This window comes from Camellia sinensis, chromosome 15, assembly GCF_055761805.1.
Source record: "Camellia sinensis isolate YWXY chromosome 15, ASM5576180v1, whole genome shotgun sequence".
Lineage (NCBI taxonomy): Eukaryota > Viridiplantae > Streptophyta > Magnoliopsida > Ericales > Theaceae > Camellia > Camellia sinensis.
In genome coordinates this window covers 93210888-93230598 of record NC_138975.1, presented here as the reverse complement: position 1 = coordinate 93230598, position 19711 = coordinate 93210888, and positions in this window count along the sequence as shown.

Below are 19711 nucleotides of genomic sequence, written 5' to 3'. Positions count from 1 at the left end.
GGAACTACCACACCTCTGTTAGAAATCATACATGGGAAGAGGATGTGTTCCTCTCTGGCTCTTCCTTGGCAAAGGCCCGGCTGGTTCAATCTATCATGGCAGAGGATGACGGGAACTATGTGAGTGCCCAGTCCATTTACATGATGAACAAACAAGGGCATATTCCTGGATCAGGACTGGGTAGGAGTGACAGGCAAAGAAGTACTGTTACTAGAGAAATAAATCACAACCCCCATGCTTTTGGGCTAGGGTATAAGCCTACTACCGAAGACTGGAAGAAAAAGTGGGATGAGTTGAAAGAGAGACTTAAAGAAAAAAGGGCTGGGAGGCAATATGAACTAGTCCACAAGCCGATTTGGGGAACCCTGAATGTACACTTTGTCCACCAAGGGGAAGATTTCCTATTCTGTGGATTTTCGGAGCCATGGGTTGACTGGGAAACAAAGACAAGGTACCCAGGATTTGAGATCTTCTTCGGGCACCATTTATCAGAAGATGAGGATGAGCAGATTGACCCGAGCATCAATATAGAGAAAGGCAGGACTGCAAGCTTGGACATCGATGAAGAGGAACTGCTAGGGATGGCACTAGTTGACTTACTAATGGATTCTAATGCTGGGGGGCTGAATCTGTTAACTTGGGGGATAGTATTACTATATCTATAATTGGAGATAAGTTGACGGTAGATTACTATAGTCTAATTGTGGATGTGCCTGAGGCTCCACGCCTAGTCTGGCAGTTTGATAACGGCACCATTAGCAGTTCTGAACTAGATAAAGAGTCTGAATCTGATTCCACCGAGTCTATTGAGTCGGTATCAGATTCAAGTTTTTCTGAGGAGTCCGAGTTTGGTACTTTTGGGGGTGGCAATTCGAGTGGCAAAGTCCTGTCGAGGTCTTCTTTTAGATTTTCTTTTGAGTCGACTGTAACAGAGGATCCGGACTTTGCTAATGAGAATGCAGTAGATTTCACTTACTTCTCTGTGCCTTTAGTTTGTTTCTCTTGATTTTCAAAATTTTGACTTAAACGAAGAGGAAGAAATTACTCAGGTTTTGAAAATTTTGGTTGACCGAGAGGAGGAGAGGCGTGTTAAGCCCTGCTCAGATAAAGTCATTGCAATTAACATGGGTACTGAGGAGGAACCTCGCTTGGTCTAGATCGGGTCCACATTGTCTTCGGAGGAGTGCGAGCATTTAATCGCTTTATTAAAAGATTTCAAAGATGTTTTCGCATGGTCCTACAATGACATGCCTGGAATTGATCCTGAGATTGTACAGCACTGGATCCCTTTTGACCTTGAGGCCCTACCAGTTAAACAGAAACTTCACAGAGTCCGTCCAGACAGGCATTGAAGATTAAAGAGGATGCCACCAAACAGATTGATGCGGGTTTCTTGATGGTATCTAAGTACTCGACTTGGCTGGCTAATATTGTCCCGGTTCCAAAAAAGGATGGCAAAATTAGGGTTTGCGTCGACTTCCGGGATCTGAACAGAGCTAGTCTGAAGGATGACTTTCCATTGCCACATATCGATGAACTTGTGGACTTCATTACAGGCCATGCGTTACTTTCATTTATGGATGGGTTCTCTGGGTATAACCAGATTTTGATGGCACTAGAGAACATAGAGAAGACTATTTTCACTACACCGTGGGGTACTTACTGCTACAGGGTCATGCCTTTTGGGTTGAAAAATGTTGGGGCTACATATTAGAGGGCTGCGACCACAATCTTGCACGACATGATCCATAAAGAATTTAAGGTGTATGTAGATGACATGATTGTCAAGTCCAAGGAGCAAGAAGGCCACTACACTGCATTGGAAAAACGCTTTGAATGGATCAGATAGTACAGATTGAGGTTGAACCCACAGAAATGCACCTTTGGTATGACTACAGGGAAAATATTGGCGTTTCTGATCACGCAAAGGGGAATTGAAGTAGATCCTTCCAAAATTAAGGCCATCTTATAAATGCCACCACCAAGGACTGAAAAGGAGGTACGCGACTTTCTAGGTAAAGTACAATTCATAAGACGGTTTATCTCAAAATTAATCTTAACTTGTGAACCACTATTTGGTCTCCTGAAGAAAGGGAAGAAGTTCCAATAGGATGATCGTTGTCAGTTTGCCTTTGAACAGGTCAAGCAGTACTTACAGAATCCACTTGTATTGTCGCCACCAGAACCTGGGAAGTCGCTGATCTTGTACCTCTCGATAATGGATTCGACTATGGGATGCATGCTATCTCAAGAAACAAAAGCTAAAGTGGAGAAGGCCATCTACTATCTAAGCAAGAAGATTTTGGATTACGAGACCCGTTACACTCCCCTCGAGAAAACTTGTTTAGCTTTTGTGTGGGCAACGAGGAAGTTGAGGCACTACCTGTTAGCTCACTTCGTAATTCTTGTTTCAAGATTAGATCCCATCAAATATCTCTTTGAGAAATCGACATTTACATGTTGGCGAGTTTGACCTTAAGTATGTCACGCGCAAATTTGTCAAAAGAAAAGCCGTAGCGGAATTTTTGGCAAACCATCCAGTGGAAGGAGAGAAAGTAGTAGAGTATCTTTTCCCAGATGATGAAATTTTACAGGTAGAAGAAGAAGTATAGACAATGTACTTTGACGGAGCAGCTCACCAACATGGTTATGGAATAGGTGTGTTGCGTATAGCACCTGATGATTCCCATATACCCCTAGCTTTCAAACTCCGATTTAGAGTATCCAACGATAAAGCAGAGTACAAGGCATGTATCGCTGGATTGGAAGCCGCCCTAGAACTAGGGACAATAAGGTTGGACGTCATCGGAGACTCAAACTTGGTTGTTTCTCAAGCCAACGGGGATTGGAAGGTCAAGGAAGAGAACATGAAGATTTATCATCAAACCCTGGATATTCTAATTTCGAGGTTTGAAAAACTAATGTTCACACATTTGTTAAGAGAGAATAACCGGTTTATTGATGCGTTGGAAACTCTATATTCCATGATAGACATACCACTTGGAGTGAAGATGCATCCAATCATCATTGAACAGAAATACACATCTGCTTATGAGACCATTGCTGCAATAGATGAGATTCAAGACAAGAACCCCTGGTATTACAACATTTGAATTTTTTTGGAAAAGGATATGTATCCACCAAGGGCAAATGCCAAAGATAACTGAGGAATACCACGTCTGGCAGTCCAATTCATCATCTACGGAAACAAGTTGTACAAGAGAGGCCATCTGGGAATGCATAAGCTATGTGTTAAAGAAAAGGAGTCGAAACGTCTCATGGAGGCCGGCCACGAAGGAGAATGTGGAGCACACATGAATGGTGTGATGCTGGCTAAGAAAATCCTCAAACAGGGCTATTATTGGTCAACCATGGAGGAGGATTGTATCAACTTTGTTCGGCAATGCCACAAATGTCAAATTCATGTTAATCGTATGAACATCCCGCCATCAAAGCTCTACAACATGACTTCGCCATGGCCTTTTTTAGTCTGGGAAATTGACGTCATCGGGGCAGTCTTGCCAAAGGGTTCAAATGGACACGAGTTCATCTTGGCAGCGATCGACTATTTTACCAAATGGGTGGAAGCTCAGTCTTATTCAGTGTTGAAGGCGTCACATGTGGCCAAGTTCATCAGAAACAACATCATCTGCAGGTATGAGGTACCAAATGAGATCATTTCAGATAATGGCTCACACTTCAAAAAGGAGACGGTAGATTTGCTTGAGAAATACAATGCAGCTTTTCATAAGTCATCAACATACAAACCACAGACCAACGGAGCTGTTGACGCCGCCAACAAGAATGTCAAGTACATCCTGTGAAAGAAGGTGGAAACCTATAAGGATTGGCCGGATAAACTGCCATTTACACTCTAGGGTTACAAAACGTCAATTCGAATATCTATAGGGGCAACCCCCTATTCTCTAGTGTATGATTGAAGTACCGTCATTGGGAATTATGGCCGAGTGTCAGGTAACAGAGGTGGATTGGCAGCAGAGCAGGTTCGAAGAATTGATGTTGTTTGACGAGAGGAGGTTAAAGGCGTTATATCATCCAAGGGTATCAATGTAGAATTGCCAAGGCCTTCAATAAGAAATTCAAATCTAGGAATCTCAAAGAAGGAGATATGATGCTCAAGGATAACCAAGCTCCCATCCATGACCCTAGGGGCAAGTTCAGACCCAATTGGACTGGTCCTTACATCATCAAATCCATCTAGTCCAGAGGAGCGATTATTCTTATGGATTTAGATGGCCTGGAGTTCTCACAGCTAATCAATATGGACAAGCTGAAGAAATACTATCTCTGAGAGGCTCGTTAGGTCGAAAACACGAAAAAGCGACCTAGGCAAAAGTTAGAGCATGAATAATTAGAAATAAAGAAAAACAGAGCTCGCAAGGTCGCAAACCCGAAAGGGTGGCTTTGGCAAAAGTTAGAGCACAAAAGGAGAGAGTTAACACTCAAGCAAACCCTAACTGAACTACATAAGACCTGATTCCCATCTTTGGGATATGTAGGCAATTTCATCCCAAAGTTCGGCCATAACCATCTTCAATTCAACTGTCCTATCCATTCTGTTTGATCGGTCCATCTTTTTCCATCTTCTGTGCTTGGTTTGTTATCTCCAATTAGTAGAAGGGCCAGTTGCAAGATAAAGTGGTGATAGTGAATGTAGTTGTGAGCAATTATGATTTTCTGATTCGGGGTTGTACGTCTTGAGGACTGATTCCATGTGTGTCAGATGGTGATCGTTTCCGAAAATTATTTTGAAAAGTTTTAATAAAAGTGGATTTTTCTCAAAATTTTACCTTGTACAACACAGACCACTCTTTAGACCAACCAGGAAAATTTTCAGTACTCACAACTTTAATTCCATTGATTTTAACACAAGTACATTCTCCAACTCTCTAGTTAAATCAAAGTTGCTTTTACATCATAAAAACCAAAAGAAAAGGTCAAAGCAATGAACTAGGGGCACAGTCGAGTGAGGTATTTGTCCTTTACACACACTTCAAATTCTTGTCACCTTAATCAAGCAATCGCCGGAAAATGCACAGTAGTTATCGTCGGCGATGCTTTTCCTTCGGGCGGTCGACCGGTGATGTTTTTTTTTGTGTCCATTTTATTCCGGCAAGCATAAAAGGGTGCGTTTGGATGGTTTTTGCTCATTGTCGCTGGCGATGCTTTTTTGTCAGGCAGTCGAGTGGTGTTGCTCTGATTTGTGTCTATTTTATTTCGGCAAGCGTAAAAGGGTGAGTTTCGGATGGTTTTTGTTTTGTTTTCCTTTCATTGAGCTATATTTTGTATTTTGGTCAATAATAAGCTCAATATTCAGTTTAGAATTCATTAAAATGCAGCCATTTTCAAGTTCAAAATTCAAAACAAAATAATTTTTATACTCAGTGTTGTGCCATTCATGCCATCTGGATTTGCAGAACAAACTCGTTTTATTAATGTCAGGGATTAACCCCGATCAAATTTGTACAAGCATATATACAAAAAAATAAAAACAAAAAAAGAGAGAGGGATTTGTTTTCTTTTCCGTTGAAGGCCACACGTCGACCTCACTTACTCGACTCTCCTGCCAATCTCTTCATCTTGATTTCATCTTGGGAGACCCTTGAAGGCCCTACCTCAATGCGTACAAAACCACTGAGAGAGTTGACTGCCCGCTGACCGTCAAAAGTAGAGTACGATGGAACTTCGAATCATGCCATGACAGTGGCCTACCGTTTCAACTCTTTATTCTCCGCCTTCAGTGCACAAATCTCTGATCATGCATCCTTGTAGATGCGCTGAAGCAGAGAGAGTTGGCATTGACCTAGGGTACCTCACTTGTCATGTTCTGCAGTCGGTGAGCCAATTTGGAGATCGCAGTCATTGTCTCCATACAGGACTTTAGCGTGTAGTGGTTGGCTTCAATATCAAATTGAGCTGCCATTATTTGCTCGACTGATAGCATAGGAAAGTTAAGAGGAGTAAGAGCAGGGGCACTCGGTCCAAGGGAGTTTATAGGATCATTAAGGTCTGGAAAGAAAGTGAGGGGACAAGACGAGGCCATGTGTTAGAGGAGAGGGGTGTAAAAGAAAGGAGTCGCAAAGTAATAGCAGAGAGAAGACTGAGTTGGGCAGCCTTTCTCCTCCGCTCAGTCTCTCTGTTCTGTCTCTCTCAAGCAATGATTAAGAAGAAGACGGAAGAGAAGAAGACAAAGAGGGAGAGAGAGCCAAGGTAGTCGTTGAAACGTCTAGCTCTGCCAGTCAGCTGACACAAATATCGAAGTCACATGTCAGGCGCAGCATTCGAAGGGAGAGAAAGAGAGAAAAATAGGAGAGGGGAGAGAGACGTGTATCTATATGTACATGTGTGTGTGTATATGTATTGTATGCCTATGCATTGTATATATATTTGTTTGAATATTTTGTCACAAGAGTGGCTTGGTTAGGCTGTCTGGTTCGATGGTTAAGGACTGGGCGACTAAGCCTAATATTGGGGGTTCGAACCCCCGTATCAACGCATTTGTGTTTCTCCCTTATTTTTTTATTTTTATTTTTATTTTTTATTTTTTTGCGTGTTTTGCATACGCTGACATCAACAAATGAAGTATTCCTTGTCAGTAACAAAATATTCCCTGAATGTATATATGTATACCATATGTACATATCTGTATGTATTTTGTCTGTAGATGAATATGTGTATACCGTATATATGCTTTTGTTCATATATGTGTGTGTGTGTGTGTGTGTGTGTGTGTGTGTGTGTGTGTGTGTCTCCATATATGTATATAGCTTACCTGTGTGTGCCTGCATACATATTTGTATTATGTATATGGTGTGTATATGTAAACGGTATTTGGTATTTATACCCCCAAAAAAAATTGATTTTTGAAAAAAAAAAAAAAAGAAAGAAATCATTCTACTATACCTTCTTCCACTCGCGTGAGACGCTTTTGGACTTCAAATTTACCTCTACTCCTTTCACGTTAAATGTGTTAGGATGTAACATTTACCTAGTTAAAATCTTCTCCCTCTCCATATGAGATACGGTTAGGTACATCTGTTGGTTATGCCACCATTTCTCCTATCGCATGAGACGCATTTGGATTTGTTCACTTTTCTCCTCTTGCATGAGACATGTTTGGATCTCAAGTTCACTTTTATCCTCTCGCATGAGACTCATTTGGATCTCAAGCTCACTTTTCTCCTCTTGCGTGAGACGCGATTGGATCTCAAGTTGACTTTTCTCCTCTCGCGTGAGACGTGTTTGGATCTCAAGTTCACTTTTCTCCTTTCGCGTGAGACACGTTTGAATCTCAAGTTCACTTTTCTTCTCTCGCTGAGACACGTTTGGATCTCAAGTTCACTTTTCTTCTCTTGCATAAGACGCGTTTGGATCTCAAGTTCACTTTTCTCCTCTCGCGTGAGATGCATTTGGATCTCAAGTTCACTTTTCTCCTTTCGCGTACGTTGGGATTTGTTTACTATTTCTCCTCTCACGTGAGACGCATTTGGATTTGTTCACCATCTTTCCTCCTTTCACGTGAGACGTGTTAGGTTGTTGATTTATTCGGTTAAAAACATCAGGTCCACCTAGTGTTCACACCATCTTTCCTACTTTTGCATGAGACGCGTTAGGTTATTGATTTACTCGATTAAAAACATCAAGTGCGCCTGGTGTTCACACCATCTTTCCTCCTTTTGCGTGAGACGTATTAGGTTGTTGATTTACTCGGTTAAAAACATCATGTGCGCCTTCACACCATATTTCCTTCTTTTGCATGAGACGCATTAGGTTGTTGTTTCACTCGGTTGAAAACATCAGGTGCGCCTGTTGTTTACACCATCTTTTCTCTTTTTGTGTGAGATGTGTTAGGGTATTGTTTCACTCGGTTAAAAACATCAAGTACGCCTGTTGTTCACACCATCCTTCCTCTTTTCGCATGAGACGCATTAGGTTGTTGTTTCACTTGGTTAAAATATTAGGTGCACCTATTGTTTTACACAATCTTTCCTCCTTTCGCGTGAAACGTGTTCGGTTGTTGTTTCACCTTGGTTAAAGAAATCAAGTGCCCCTTTTGTTCACGCCATCTTTCCTTCTTTTTGCATTGAGACGCGTTAGGTTGTTGATTTCTCTTGGTTGAGGTCTTCCCTCTCTTTCAGTATGCAACGTGAGGAGATGTTTCTGATTGGTTGCACCGTCTCGCTTACTTCTTTTTGTATAAGACATGGCTTGTTTTTTGTTTCAATTTAAGCTTTTCGTTCATGTTATCACATTATCATAACGTTTTCAAAAATAATTGGCTTCGCGTAGTGTATAAGTCCAATTCCCAAAATCTTCCTGCATATCATTAGTATCTTGCCCCTGAACTAAGCGGGTTTGATTCCTTGCAATGGGATACGTAGACAACCTTTAGCTTCAACCACTTGCATTGCATCTTGTTTGTTTGCCCAAGTCTTACGGCCTTGTCAAAAGGGTCGTCTTCGGGCTTTGACATTCACTCACGTCATCAAAATGAATTTGAGCTCTATCAAACAAGGGTAATTGTAGACACCCCATTTTGATCGTCCCTAAGGCTTGAGCACTTTCTTTTGATTACCCAATGAGGACAATTAGAATGTGTTTCTCATAGAATCCTCAGTAAGAGAGATGGAATTTGAACTTTAATCTCAACCTTTACACTTTTTTTTGGCCAAACTATTTTAGATCTTAAAACTCTCTTTTCAAAATATTTTTTCAAATGTTTCTACAATATTCCAAGGCTCCCATTTCAATTAAAATATTGCACTTTTCAGTAAGCCGAGTAAGGACAAAGTGAAAATAAATGGAAGGGAAGTGAACTCTTTAAAAAAAATTTAAAAACATCTTCTTTGTAGGTTTGGATAGGTTTGGATTTGAAGGAAATAGGGGGGATTTGAAGAAAACTGGTTTACGAGAGTATCAAATCATTAAGAAGGAAATGACAAGCCTTTAATAAATTAGGCATATCTCTTTATACAGTTGGAATTTAAATGTGAACCCACCACCGTTAGAAATTAGACTTCTAGGGCTTCAATTTAGACCTAAGAATCACCTAAAAGCAAGTCCATATAAGGGAGATATGCACGTTTGAAGTTCGGCTTAAGAACAGATTTTGTTGACCTGGCCTAAGGGAATTGAACAGCTATCATTAACTTAGGCATATCTCTTTGTACACTTAGAATTTAAATGTGATACCCCCACCATTAGAAATTAGACTTCTAGGGCTTCAATTTAGACCTAAGAATCACCTAAAACTAAGTTCAAAAAAGAGAGATATGCCCGTTTGAAGTTGGGTTTAAGAGCATATTTTGTTGAACCGGCCCAACGCAACATCATACCCTTTTTTTTTGGGGGGGGGGCTCGGTTGGGACACCTCGTTGACCCATTTTCTGATATATTCATCACCAAATATATATATACACTCAGCCTCCATTATCTAGTGCTTGATCCATTAGAGATAATGCTCCGCTTTTGTCACCCATTAGCTCCATTAGCTTCATTATCTTCCTTTTGTCTTCCACCTTGTCTTCCACCATTTCTCTACTTTCTTAGCCTATATATATACATTAAATTGTTGAGAGAAGAAAGACGATAGAGAAAGGAAAGAACATTTGAGCTAGAGAAAAGAGGAAGAAAAAAGAGAAAAGTTGAGTGTTCGAGCTAAACACACTCCTATCTTCCATATACACCCTATACCTTCCATACAAACTGAAATTCCATCTTTTCTACACCCAAAACTCCTCCAAAAATTCTAAAATACCTGAATTTCACTAGCTTTGATCAAGAGGAAGAGTGAGTGTTGGTAAAAGTGAGCAAAAACAAGAGAGATAATCACTTTTCACCACATATACCTCCAAGCCATCATTCTAGCAAGAATTCCAAGCTTTCAAATTGAGGATTGAGAACATAATTCATACACTTGAGGGTGATCAAAAGGAAGTTTGGAGATCATGAAATTCATCCTTTCTTGAAGAGGTAAATTTTCAATTTATTTCATTTTCTTGCATTTCTTACTTATTTTGCTCTTTTGCTTTGATTTCTTGTTATGTTGTATACTGTTGTAATCTAATTGAAAGTGGTGAATTGAGAGGCCCTTATATGTTGTTTTTAGTTTTGTCTTAAGCATGACAAAGAGACTTTCCATGCTAAATGGTTTAATCTCTTCGGAGGTTCATTATCGGGGCATTACATCTCTCTCTCGTGCCAAGAACAAACTTCTTGTTTGACGCTTCTCGTCATTAATGAGTGTAATTATCAGTTTTGGACAAAATGATTAAAAAATGGAAAGGTAATAAAAAGGACTAATAAAATTGGACTAAATGAGGCACAAGATAATAAAATTGAGTTGGGTTCAATCAGATGTCATTTGGAACCCATTGTCTTTTTTTTTTACTTATTTTGCTCTTTTGCTTTGATTTCTTCTTATATTATATATTGTTGTAATCTAACTGAAAGTTGTGAGTTGAGACTCCCATAGATATTGCTTTTAGTTCTGTTTTTATTGTTGAAAGCTAAGAAAATAGAGTTTGGCCGATCTTATCGAGCTACCCAACCTGTTAGTTGGTCGGGTAGCCACCTAAAAGTACACCATCGCGCCCGCAACCTTCATAACCGTGCCTACAACCTCTAGACAAAACCAGCAACCTTACGATGTTAAGAAGATCAGCCTCCGCTTTTTCTTATGTTTATTTTATTCTAAGTGTTTGTGAGGATTTTTATACTGTGTTGTAATATTTATTCATCTCTTTCGGATTTGTAATATTTAAAATATTGTAATAATTTTCTGCCATGCTTCTTTTTATCCTGTTCTTTTACTTGCTTTCTTGATTTGTGAATATGCATCATATTTTATTTTTCATTATATACATGCTTTGCATCCATGTTTCATGCATCTTAATTCGGCTAAGTTTGTATTTGTGGATTTAATCAATTCCTATGTGATTATGCACGCTATCTCATGTTTTTGAAATGATTCACATGTCATATTTTAGAAGTCGAATCTTTAGTTACACCTCATGAGTGAATTGCATTAGGATTTTGTATATAAGATCATGCATATTTTACTAACTTTGTTTTGTAGCTGTTCGCAGGACGTCGTTAAATATGTGAGTTTTTATGCTTTAGCATCCTGTTTGTGTGCGTTTTTCTTATTATATTTAATCATCCTACGATGTGGCTATTTGCTTACTTGATATAACTATAGAAATGCCTGTGGATAGAGGTTGTGTCGCTTAATTTGGAATAATATTGATTTTTCATGTTTGTAAACTCAATTTATTTGGATTGTACATCTTCAAAACTCTTTCAAAATTCATGATATCAAATTCTTCCAAAATGAATGGCATAGTCTATACTTGTGTGCTTCACAAGTATAGGATTTATTAAATAATCAGAACATGAACATATAAAGAAAATAAAATTCATATCATGGTTTAGTAAAGGCCGATCTTTTGATTAGATGAGCGGGGGTGCTCAATTAATGACCTTCCCCCTTCATACCTAAGGTTCCGAGCCAAGCATCATTAGTTTCGATGAACAGTGGCCTTAGCACGAGTCACGGGTTTCCTAATTTTTCCAAAATAAATATTAGGTGGCGACTCTAAGATCTGATGACGCAGTCCATTTGTGGCAATAATTTTGTAATAAAATGGATTTTCTAAAAGTTTCCAAATGTGGACTCTAATCTATGTTTCACGTTGCACTTGTAAGACTAGATCAAAAAAATTAAGGGTCTGAACTGTTTAACGTGTATGGGTACCCCTCGGTCATGTTACACGCAAGCCATCGTAAGAGAGATTAGATCCTCCTCTCTAGCTAAAGAGTTCTTTAAATCTAATCCTATGGAGTTTCATGGCGGTGCTAATCCACTTCTAGTGAATAAGTGGCTTGAACAGATAGTGAAGACATTTGAAGTGTTTCATATAGTAGATGATGTGCTTCGGGTCACGTTGGGGGCTTTTCAATTCAAAGGGGACGCAAGTCAATGGTGGAAATATGCCATAGACCGTATAGTGCACACATAGGAGGCATTCACTGACGCCTTCCAAGAGAAGTATCTTCCACCCACAACCAAAGAGCATCTGAGAAAACAATTTGAAGAGCTCGAACAGCTCGACACAACCATAGCAGAGTTTGAGGCCGCTTTTACTAGTTTGTCTAGGTTTGCATCAAAGTTAGTGGCGACTGAGGAGCGTCATTGTTTAGAGCTTCAAAAGAGACTTAGGTGAGAGATTAAGATGAAAGTGGTTGGTAGTATGATTCGAGACTATGATAGACTCGTGGAAGCTGCCACACATGTGGAAATTACTTTGGAAGGGGGAAGGAAACAGGGAAGTAAGAGACAAAGAGAAAACAAGTCACAGAGTGACTCAGAGACATCCAAGAAGTCGAGGGGTAGCACTAGCACACCTTTGCAATCACAGCAGACTAAGCATCAGGGTTTGGTAACAGGGATGAGTTTAGGGAGTACCGGTTAGAATAAGATGATTTGTTTTTGATGTGGCCAGTAGGGTCACAAGGCTGTAACTTGCCCTCGACGTGAGGGAATACAATTACAGCAATGGTTGGCTCCTTCTTAAAGCCAGTTTCGGGGTAGCAATCGGGCATCCACCTGCTACCAGTATGGACAACCAGGGCATGTGAAGAGACTTTGCCCGCAGTTAGTAGAAGTCCCTAGCACCTCATGATCCTAACAGTCACATGACCATCCACTAGTCTCAACTGGGAAAAACTCCACCAGTCAACCTAGTCACAAGATAGGGTACCATCCACTTGTTTTAAGTGTAATCATCCAGGCCTTGTTAAGTGTAATTGCTTCCAGAGTGGGCAGGACCAATTTGATGATCTTAGTCAAGACGGTGATGTTATGGGGAGTAGCGTGATGTATTGTTGTTTTGGTATGGTAATGCTATGGTATTGTAGGAAGGCAATGTAATTACAGATGTTGCATGTGTATGTATATATGTGTGTGTGTTTTTTAAGGGAATTGGACGGTAATTATTTGTAATTTTATATGTTTTGATGAATCCTTGTTAAGTTGGTATTCTTAATCCTATTCCAAATGCGTTATTGCTTCGTTGGTTGAGTATGGAGTTATATGTAAATGGGGATTAGAATGTTGGAATTTGGGATACATATTGAGATGTTAGGAATACAGTTTATTTTATTTTGGGTGTATGATGTGAGGGTGGTGTAACCTCTTAGAGTCCATAGAATGAGAGAGAGTGGTTGGGAACAAGTTGGTGCGAAAAGTGAGTTGTTGTAACACTATCAGTCTATTGTGTACTGTGAAAGGTTTGATGTCCAAGGGAATATGTGTGACTTGATTTAAGGGTGTGAGTGACATTTTTTGACCTTTAGAAGTCTAGTTCAGACTCAGGTGTGATAAGAGGATGTGTTTTCCATATAGGCACGTGAATGGTATGTTTGGGAACATAAGTGGTAGGGTTTGATTTGGGGAATCTAGTATGAGTTCAAGGAATGTGTGGAATGGTGTGTGAAACTCCTTATCAAAGTAAACAGTGTTGGGTAGAATGTCGGTGCTTAGTACTGCGTGTAGGAATTTGTTGAGTTCGTTAATCGATGGGTTGATAGGGGAGTTTGGTTGTCAAGTGGTCACCTTGGAAATGGCAGGGCTTGAGTGGAGGACTATAAAGTTGCAGGTGCATTAGGGTGGTTTTGCGAGTGTAAAGTCTTGTATATATGGTTGTGAAGTTAGTGCAAAGCTTGTCTTAAGTTAATGAGATTTCCTCGAATTGGAGTAACGTGGGGTAGACTCATTGTTTTGACTTATGCATTATGCCTCGTGTAGGTAATAATTGCTGGTAATGTTATGGAGAAATGAAATTGCAAAATTCTGAATTTTCTTGTGCCTTACTTGAATTGATAATACGGTTGTCGTTTCTATAAATTATTCTTACATAAATGTTGTGTATATATTGTTGTTGCATCACTGTAAGAGTGATGAGCATTGTTGGGTGACGGTAGAGGTTCACCGGGTTTTATGTGAGAAAGGAAGCGGAAATAAAAATTTTCTTGTGTTATGATTGCGAATGGCGTTGATAAACGAATATGTCATGGATTTCACCTAAATTTTGGTGAGGGATTTCACCGAATAACTGTTGCAACATAATTGTAGATGATTACGTGTCCAAATTAACACTCTTGTAAAAATAAAAATAAAATGAATTTCTAAGAATTAAGAGAGAGAAATTTTCTTTTAACAAGGAGTTATGTTGTTAATTGTTTGGAATGAATGGGTTGGATAGCAACCTTGTTTGAATTGTTAATCACAAATTTGTGTGGTTGGTTGGAAGAGTGTTTTGGGGCAGTTGGGGCTTATTATGCCGGAGTGTTGTTTTGACCATGTTATGTTGTAAGTTCTTCTCTTTGGTGAGAGTTAACCGAAGGTTCTGTTGTGAGGGCTTTCTTTCATAGTCGAGCATTGAATACTCGATGGGGTTGGCGTGTTGTTGGTAGTGGGGCATGGTGAACAATCTTGGGGTGAAAGTTGTTGTTGTTAGTGTTGTTATTGTTCCTTGCCTTATAGGCTCTAATGAATTGTGTGAGTCGAGGAGATGTTTGTGATATTTTTCCTTAAGTTGTGGTTGTTTAGGAGTCCTTGGGGCCCCGAAATGTTGGACCGGGATTCGAGAATTTGTTCCAAGTTTGGCTTTAATTTTAGTTTGTGATCATCCTTCTGTTGGTGGTTAAGCCGTCTAGTTAGCTCTTTCTTTAATTTCGAGGACGAAATTCTTTAAGGAAGGTAGACTGTTTTAGTTGAGTTTTTTGGACCGCTCGAGCAGTCATTTGGTCGCTTAAGCGGTGATCTTCAGCTCCTAGTAGTTGGCTATTTTGTAGGCGAGATCACTCAAGCGGTGGACTTGTCACTCAAGCGTAGAATTCATGCTCCCAGGATTTTCACTGTCGCTCTGCAAAAACTTTTGAGACTTCTCTTTTTTCACTCGAGCGGTGGAATTATCGCTCGAGCGATCACTTCGAGTTTGTGTTGTTCGCTCGAGCGTAGAAAGTTGCGTTCAAGCGATCTATTCGGGATCAGCTAATATAAAAAGCCACTTTTTGTTCATTTTCTCTCATTTTTCTCTCTTTTCTCTCCCTCCCCTATTCATTTCCTAAAACCCTAGCCACAAAACCTTTGATTTCACCTTATTACACCAAGGATCCACCTTAGATCATGCAAGATTAGTGAAGAATGAGTGAGGATCTTCCTTTTTACCGATTGGATTGTGATTTCGTGCTTGGGTCTTCGTTGTTTGCTCACCTTCTTGAGGTAGGGAGTTCTCTTAACGCAATCATTTATGATTTAGTTCGATTTTGATGTATTATGGGAAATATGTATGAGTTTGAAATCTTTGATTAAAAGATGTTCATATTACAAAACTGGGGTTTGCACCCAAACTTTTGAAAGATTTAGTATGTTTTGGTACATTGATGGTTAATACATGATGATTTGAGGATTGAACGAGGAAATGAGGAAAACCCCCAAGTTTATTGAAAGCCCTAGACTTGGGACTTTTAAATTAAAAGAGAGTTTGAGTTCATCGATACTTTATGTTGAAAATTAAAGTGCTTGTTCATGTTGATAAGTGTGTTGGATAAATTTATTATCTATGATGATATTATTAAGGATTTAAATAAGTTGAATCATGGGAATACTTGGAATTGTGAAGGGATGTAAGGTAATGTTTTGCATAGGTTGATGGTTGATAAAGAGTAGGACGTGGAGTCTTGAAAATGAGAATAGCTCAGTAGATTTTATTTGTTGAATTATTTGTTGAACTTTTGTGCAATTAAAAAGGAATTTCAGGATAAAGATGAAGGTTTTGAAAACTCATGCATTGCATTGCATTTCTATTGTGTTGGTTTAGATATGGATTATTTAAAAGTACGTGTGTGTGGTTTCAGAATGCACTGCAATTGTCCTCCTATGCTAAGCGCCGATAAATGTGGAGGAAGTGTTGAAATGATTGATGGGTGTCCAATTGCCCCTTCGTGCTCAGTGGCCGAAAAATGTAGAGATGTTTTTAAAATGAAATGGGTTTCTAGTTTTCCCTCCGTGCATGATGGGCGATAAATGTGGAGGTTTTCAAAAAAGTAAGAGGTGCCCACTTGCCCTACTGTGCTTAGTGGCCAATAAATGTGAGGAGTATTTTGAGGTATCTTATGTGGAGATTGTTACAAATTGGAAGTCCTTGGTTATGATAATGGTTAATGAATTAAGTCAATATGGGTTACAAACCAGGTGTTTCAGAATTTTTTTCCAAAACAAAGTTAAGTCGTTAGCACGACATGACATTGCATAGCATAAATACATTGATCATACGCATATTAATCGTATATGGTTATGTTAAGTATACTTCCTACTGGGCACAAAAGCTCACTTCGTTTTTATGGACTAGATATCATAAAATTTCAGGTGATGAAGGTGAACTACGATATTGTTGAAAAGTGAATGGAGTTCAACATGGAGCACTAAAGCTTCTTAATGTTGTTTCTCTACAGCTTTTGAGCTTATTTGTCGAGTTAGGATTTTGTGTGTTGAAATCAAGGCCCTTGGTTTTGAAAAGTGCAAGCCTTCATGGCAATTTGGATGTATCAAAATTTTCTTATATCTATTTCAGTGTTTGTAAATCATTGTAAAGAATTTGAAGAGGAATCTATGAGAACATGACGGATTTTAGTTTATAAATTTAGTCACTTTTATTTACCGTTCACATGAGTGTCTTGATATTGGATTATAATAACAGGTTGGTAATAAATGTTGTGGCATGACTATCGGGCATTACAACCATGGTTTGCAAGTGCGTCAACCTGTTTGCCATGTCCTTCACCTCATCGTCTCTCCGTAGACACCTTTCCTTCCAAACCTAGAAGTCACTCTCGTTAGTATTCCTCTCGGTTGCCCTTCCTTGGGCCATTACAGCCCCAGGCAACAATTTTTGCTTCTGGATTCACTTCCTGCACTTCATCTTCATTGTTTTCTCCTCCGACAATCAACGTATTCCTCATCCTCGCTATGTATGTCTTCCCCGACTCTCACCTCTTATCCGGCGTTGGTCATCTATTCTTACTAAGTTCCGATAGACAGTGCAAAATTGTGGGTATTGATTTTCGACCTCACAACCAAACAAATCTCTCTTCTGAGATCTAGGGAACTTAGTTAGCAAGCACGTGATAAAATAGATTAAAGTTAACACCTGCGCACCAGAAGATAAGAAATACCATTATGGCTCGTCTACTTGGGGCACTCCGACGATCAAGTCAATAAACTTATTTCTCAAAGATATCAACTAAAGTAAAACAACTCTCATTTAAAGCGTACCTTAGACCCATAGGAGTGTCTTATTTTTATAGCAAACAGTGCCCTTGTCTCCTAGAAGTGTCACTTCATAGGACTCAAGCATAACACTATCTCGGATTCTTAATTAGATAAGAATGATCACAATAAAGAGTCTCATCTCTATCTGAACTAAGTGTCTCAACTTATGTAAGACTCTTGTCCTTTATCTGAATATCTAGGATTCCGATATTGTTGCACCACATCTCAGCAATATCACAATAATCTTGGCATCACGGCTTGTCCACATGGCACCTTGGCCAACACCTCGGCCACGTGATGCGACCCTAAAATATGTTCCCCCAATAGGTGGTAATGAAATTAATAAACATGTTACACTAATAGCATCATTTAGAGTAGTTCACCATCAAACTCATCCTTCAAATTTAGTTTTATATGTTCCTGTTCTTTGGCCAGTGATCCTATCTCCCATATTCATGATCTTTGTTTTAACTGTTCTATTAATCGCAAGATATTATTAAAATTTTAAAATACAATTACATTGTTGAAAGTGTATTGAGAACAAAATAACAATAATTATAAGGACACAAGATCTCATTCCTTATTATTTTTTCTTATTTTTATCAACACGAGGCCAAGGCCATCTTTACATTTAAATAATATTTATTAATTTTAATATTACAAATTTTAATGAAAATTCATTTTTCGTTTCTAGTCTTGTAGCTGAAATTCATGTTTTATTTATAGTTTTTTACTATTATAAAAACCTTTGGATAAAGAGAGAAAAAAAAATTGGCTTTCGAATAAAGAAATTTTATTTTTTGATTGGTTATTTTACGCGAATGTGATTTTAGCAAATATAGCATTATTTTTATTATTTTGGAACTAATAGCTGATTGGGAATGCTTTCACCATCGAATTTTTTGTTCTTATTTTTATGATTTGTTACTATAGAATAGTTTAGATATTAGATTTCCTAATTTTTGTTGATTTAATTTTTCTTTTTCTTTTTTTATAAGAATTAGGTCTAATTATTATTATGAATAATGATGTAAGTCTTAGTCATTTTACTGTCTCTAGCTTTGGATATTTTATGTGAATCAATCATGGTTAATTTTTTTATTTTATTTTATTTAAAATAAAAATTTTAAAAAAAAATCTTTGTTTTTGTATTCATGCATGAATTAGTTGACACAAAATCATCATTAATTTGTCCTGTCTCATTTATGTTGTTATTTGGATCAAAACCATCACTAATTTGTCCTGTTTCATTTTGGGTTAATGTTTTTTTTTTTTGGACGATGATGGGCCTTTAGATAATCGTTTTGATGGGCTTTGGTGGGGATGTTTGCACGATTAATCTAAATTTTTTTAGTCAAACTAGGCCTTAGGCGGGTTGGGCCAGCACTGGATTAAGGCCGAAAATGGGCCTTCACAGATGTTGCATTCTTCCTCTAGTGGTTTTATCCCAAAACTCTGACGTCACCTTGGCCCAGTCTTGTATTCACTGCATATCATAGAGGAAAGCCCATGTGAAAAATAGATTTTATGCAAACACCATAAAAAGTGTTGTAAACATTTCCTAGAGGTAGAAAACAGGCTGGTTTGGGCGGATAAAAATGAGTTACGCATCCAAAACAATTCAACCAATACCCATCTATTTAATAAACGAGTTTAAATTGATTTCGTTGAATTAGATATGGATTAAACAAATGAACATGTCCAAATCCGTTTGTTTTATCAATCTTTTTCTCAATAAATGATTATGGTGGTGGAGTTGCAATGGCGGTGGTAGGTGGTAATGGTGGAGTGGCAGTGGTGATGATGGTAGTAGCGATAACTATGGTAGTGACGAAAATGGGAGTGGTAAGAGTGGAGTAGAGGTAGGGGTGACTCTACAGCCATGGGTGAGTGTTCAATTGAACACCCTGAATTATATATATATATATATATATATGTATATATATATATATATATGTATTTATGTATGTATGTATGTAATTCTACCCATGCTGAACGCCTTATCTCATTTTCTTGAACACCTAGCCTAGTTAAACACATACCCAGTCCACTTTCTTCAACACCCAACCCAATCTAGCCTAGTCCATAACTTTTTAATCAATATATATGCTTTGTAAAGTTTTGGAAGTACCACTTTGACAAAATTGTGTGATTTTGCGATTCTTAACAAATAATACCACTTGAATGTTAATGTTAATCAACAATTTTATAGATTATCTCAATTTCAATTAAAGGAGCTTTCTTCAATTTTTTTATCATGCTAGTGATAAAACTAAAATACATTTATGTAAATTTTTGTATCTACATTTTATTTTTTGAAACAATGATATCAATATATTAGAATTTTATTTTTGT